Genomic DNA, 6000 nt, shown 5'->3' with positions numbered 1-6000 from the left:
CCTATAAGTTATTAGGTGAATCTTGAACATTTTCCTGAAATTCATTGTCTATATAAAAACTGTACATATGACTCATAATTTTGTGTTCAGAGTTCTACATTTAGAACATCCAGTACTCAGCTGTGCAGCTCACATGCCTCGCTGCTTTCTGTGCCATCAACAAAGTTCAATGAAGCGCTTTGTCAACATATTTCTTTGTTTAACAATGAGCATACAGGTCGCACTGCACGTTTCGTTTCTTAAAAAGAAAAATTTTGAAACCCACAACTACTGCGCCCTAATGTGTTTCAGTGACCTTCACTATGATTATACTTATAGTGTTGATTTTTTTCAGTAAACTGACATACCATGTGTTATTGACTGAGCAATCTATTATCAATGGGGCAAGGGCACATCAAGTCCTTCACCATTATATCTTGGCTTGTATGTTTGCAACATGTGGATACATTTACTTTGTAAATCACATGTATCAATGTGCTCACATTTTATATTCAATACACTGCTGTACCAAGAATTGCTGAGCTTATAAATGATTGATGCATACCTTCCAGTTTATTCCAATTTCAGCACAGAAGTGTGTAATTCAAGTGGGGATATAATTTCCAAGATTCTACCATTTTTGCAATATCAGTAATGTTATTTTAGGATTGATATTCATGCATGAGAGACTAAACTCTGCTACACTTTTGTCACAATTTATGTTGATTTTGCAGATTTCGCTTGCTAAAGTTATGTTGTACAGAAACTTGCATCCCTTACTCCAATAATCTTCGTCCATCATCATAAACTTTGCCTTGTCTCCCTCCCCATCCCCACAGTTGGTAAACCCCCATTACGGTGACATTTTTTATTTTTGTGTATCTCATCTCCCGACCGACCGTAAATTTCAGCTTTGACATGAAAATAAAAAACCTGTTTTATTTGCGGTGCCTCTGAGGCAATCATCCTAGCATCATGCATGTATTTAAAAATTGTAAATATTAAAATGAGAGAACACTGAACTGAAAGACGAAATTGCAGTGACTGAACAGACAGAACCTTGAACTGAAGCAAATACATATTTTTGGTACTTAAAAATTGTAGAGACTAAATGGACAGAACATTAAACTGAAACAAATAGTTTTTTTTTGTACTTTTGTTTTATTTCGCCCGCCCGCCCTGCCTGAGAATTCCTCTGGAGACGAGAAACAAAAAATATAATAGGGTCACCCTTAGTTTCAATACTAAGGTATCTTGCATTGCACATATAGAGACTTAAAGCTGAAAGAGTCCTCATTGCCTTCAAGCATACATTATGTTCAGGAAGAACATTTTCAACAACGTAATCAACTTCCGCTCCCAACTGCATTCCAAGATAATCCAAATAATGTGAAAAGATGTTTTTCTCAATCTATATTTCATTGGGTCATTTTGATTTCCTGGCTGTAGAGGTATAATGATTGCAGTGGCTAAATATTAAATTGGATGAGTCATTTTGATTTTGCCCGAATTTCCCATCCTGCTTTGCTTTGTGATTCAAACCTGGTTTGATTGATAGCATTCTGTTTGATTTGAGATAGAGTGGATCGATTTGATGTCAGCGATCTCTGGTTTCCAACCTGTTGTCTTCTGTGAGTGAACGTTGAGCTGTATCTGAATAGACTGAAAATTTGATTCAAGAAGTATATATAGTATTACCGAAAGAAAAATGGTTTCAATCACTTTATTGTGTAGATTATGAAATGGCCTGTGTCATTTTAAATGGTGAGAAATATAGCCTCAGGTGTTAAACAATGACATTCATTGTTTTGCCGCTAGATCATAGTCTACTGACAACATGATCAATAAGTCTGGCATATTTTTAATCATCATCCCTAGCCATAAATCTTGGTTGTCAGATCTGTAGAACCACTTGACTCCACCTGTCAATAAAAGGTTGACAAGCAGGCATGTGTCCACATGCATGCATATATTGATTCAGAAAACGAAAAAAGATATCATCGTCGAGACAGACTTGAGACGGCAGTGTGCAGACAGTTTAGCAATTACTCAATTTCTTCAGAGCAGTTATCAAAATAAATGCCTTTTACTTCCATACATCAGGAACAAAACTGGAACCTATTCTACTGTTCATATGTTAGACATGATTGATAAAAGTTCACTGTTTACATTGAAAATGTTCCTGCATCCAAGCACTATCAGGCCATACTGCTTTCACTTCCTGACTGCAGCGATAGAAAAGCACACAAACTTGTCACATTTTGATGGCAAAATTCCCAACAGAGGCAGCAAGCAATAACAAAGCTAATTGGAGTTTCTATGAGTACCGGATTATACATATCCTTTCGCTGCACTCTGGACGTGTCTGTGTTGATTTTTCGCTCACCTTTTCTTGGTTTCCTTTCACATCTGACACAAGTGCAACAAGTGAACGTATTGCAAGTTGGAATGTTTCAATGTATGATGAAAGCCTTTTGCCGTTGTCATGTCTCCTATCCAATCCACATATGATGAAATAATGACATTCTGTATTACATCTTTGTAACTAAGGTCTGTGGCGATTTAGATCCTCTATTGAATTTATAACACGAACTATGATAATTGCTCATTAAACCTCGTGTTTTGGCCAACAGTTCACCTTGTGTGTTTGTCCAAAATGGGCCAACTTGTAAATTTAATGAGCAAAATAGGAACTCGAAGGGGTTTCGATCGTTACCCTTCTCTAGAATAACCCTTTGAGTGCCAAAGTCAATTATTGTTGACTTCAAACATGTGCCCCCGGTCAAATTTTTTCCGATTTTTGCCAAACTTTTAATAAAAAATTGTAGCCAATGAAATATGATATCCACTTGGTCCAAAATTATTGAAAAATTACAAAAAAAATTGTAAAAACTGGTAAAATGTTGTACTAGAATTTTCCTGGGAAAAATTTCAGCACTCAAAGGGTTAAAAGAGCTAAAACAAGTACAACACACTGCAAAAACTAATTTTTTCATTGTAATATTGTGACTATGTAACAGAGGCCATATTATTGGCACATTTTTCATGGCACAGAAGGTGACAAGTGCGAGTTCTCATCTGCACTTCAGTGAAGGACTTTGAGAGATCCATAAATGTGGAGAATGGCAACAAGGATATACCTCGACAGATACAAAATCAGTTTGATTGAGTGTGACAGCCAACAGCATCAGACTTGAGGAGATTATCTTCAACTCGTATTCTGGAAGTGCAAGGCTTTTTATGGCACTGTCGTTTTCATTCAGTGATGTCCATGCAGGCATATCCCATCTATGGCATCTGGTATTTTCCGCAGACTTATTTGTCAGTTTCAACAGCAGTGTATATCACTTTAACGTATCTGCTTTGCCTACAAAGAATTGGCTTGTGGGAGTCTTATTATAACTGTCACAGGATTATTCCGACTTCTCATTCAACAGAACTGAAAATTTTGTAAGGAAAGGGAATTTTTATGTTTACATTTCATTCATTCATGCTTGCTGGGAGTGAGCATGAATGATTGAAACGCCAGGATATGCCGTATCACAGTTCAATGGTTCAATACCATTAGCTGTTCTTGATGATATTTCCGATTAACCAAATTCTAGAATGATACATTTTAATGATAGATTACAAATGAGGAGGTACATAATTCTGACCATACTTAAAATTCATCAGTATGTTGCCATAGCAGTTGTTACCATGGCAACAGATACAGACTTCACTCTCTAGCAAATTTCCAGTACGTTATTTGTTAGTTGATAGGAAAAAATTACAAAAAGTTACTTTTGTGTACTTGCTGAGCTGATTATGTATTTACATTTTTTGACATTTTTGGTAGCCCCATAATTTATGTGGAGAAAATTTGAAAATGTGGAATATCAGTATTCTGTTAAAAGTAAATAAATGTGATTTAATAACTACATTTCTTTTTTGTCATAAATGCTTATATCTCTCCACAGGGTAATTTCTCTGAGGGACAAATCTATTGAATGTTACTTACTGTTCCTGATTAATGGCTGAATCTGATTAAATCAGATTATTATTTTGAAATGTTGAGAAGTAAGAGGGTCTTACTTTGAAAACTGGAAAGGCCCTTGAAGCCTGTTGTTTGCCAGCTTTCATAGTAGACAAGCAAATGAAACCAAATAGGGCCTGTGTCATTCCAAATACTAAGGGGAGAACCATTTGATTTCGGGGGGGGGGGGGGTATGGAGGAAGAGGGTATGGGAGCAAATTTTTTTTCCTGTCAGAGTGACAGCAATTTTTTTTTTCTACTGTCAGACCTGCATCAATTTTTTTTTTCCTAATGGAGTAGCAGTGCAAATTTTTTTTTATTGGTCATCAAGTTTCTAATGTGTTGTATATAAGGGAGCCGTCATTATTGACGGCCTGAAACTCCGAAATTTCGAGTGACCCTCCCCCCTTCACCAACCATGATGAATTTAAGTAACCTCCCTCTCTAACTCTGAAATTTTGACCATTCCCCACTTAGAAAAGTTAAATACCAATACATGTAATTACAGCAACAGTAAAGACCTTTCAAATCTTGATGTACCCTGCTAGACTATCATCAGTTATCTCATGATGGTTCAAAAAAGGTGAACACATCAAAATGAAATTCAAAGTCACAATAAAATAAAAATATAAAAGATCACGCAGTATCTAACCATATAGTATATTGTTTAATTTGGATGGATATTATGACAGGGTTTTCACTAGGATATCTGACGGGGCAGAATTTGAAAGTACAGGGGGAGAACATGAGAGAGGCTTAGGGGGAAGTGTCACAGGGGCTTTCCCTATCTTACATGGAATTTTTTAAGATATTGATGTGTGCAATGGTGCAGTCTGGTGCAATCTGAGAGATTTTTAATTTGTTTACTAAGTGAAACTATTAGAATACCCCAAGGGGGGAGAGCACGAGAGCGGGGTTCCCCCTCTCATATTGGAAATTTTGAGAAATTGATGTGTTTAATGGTGCAATCTGAGAGGAGTTTCAGTTTATTTTGCACTCGGTAAAACTGTTTGAAAATGACATTGAACACTGATATTTTTTACACTTTTTGTATGATCAGTTTTTGAGTCACAATATTCAACAACCAAACAATGACAATACAATTTGTAAAAAACAGTTCTGTTTGCCAGAGACTGAAGACAAATGAATATACAGGAACGGAAAATCTGTGACCTTCTTGTGTCATTTCTCCAGCTGCCAGCTTCTAATGAAAAGCCTGAATATGGAATGTTTGCGATCCGGTGTTTGTGGTCAGAAAAACAAGGCTCACACATTGTATTTCATCATATTTGTTGTTCCTCAACTTTTCATTGTCAAGGTACATCTTTCTAACAAATTCATATTGAGAAAATAATATTGGTGGTTTTAACACTAGTTTATTGACTCCTGTCTTGTGTTTTAAATTTTCACAATTTACAGAAGTCAAATAGTCCCCTTTAGATAGTGCCTATGCTATTGAGATATGGCAACAGAAATCCTGAAATATGATTTCTTGGGTCAGAAAATGGAAGGAAAACATTGAGTGTACTGAGGTGTAAAGTAGACCCATGTAGTGCATGCTTATATCATAAGTGCTGGGAAAAGAAACATAAGAATTGCTTGTGGTAAAACATTTGCGCCGCCTTTGGCGGCGCGCCGGCAAAGAATACATGAGAATAAGGTTTCCAAATTTTGCTTATTTCTGGTGCATTGTGACAATTTTTTTTTCTCTTCTGTCTGTTATGACAATTTTTTTTTTCTCAGGCCATGACAGGATCAATTTTTTTTTCTTCTCTCTCACCTGGTGACAAATTTTTTTTTCTCAAAATCCTCCATACCCCCCCCCCCCCCCGAAATCAAATGGTTCTCCCCTAATAAACTGACATACCTTGGTTTGCTAGATTTCCAAATTTGCACAGTGACCGTGCAGGGTTCCAAGGCTCATAAATTAAAAGAAATCAAAAGTTCCATTGAGCAAAATGTCACCAAAGGTACAAGACATAAAATTTTAAAAATTGTAGGATGCA

Source organism: Ptychodera flava, chromosome 15 (assembly GCF_041260155.1).
Source record: "Ptychodera flava strain L36383 chromosome 15, AS_Pfla_20210202, whole genome shotgun sequence".
NCBI lineage: Eukaryota > Metazoa > Hemichordata > Enteropneusta > Ptychoderidae > Ptychodera > Ptychodera flava.
Note: the sequence above shows the minus strand (reverse complement) of the source record.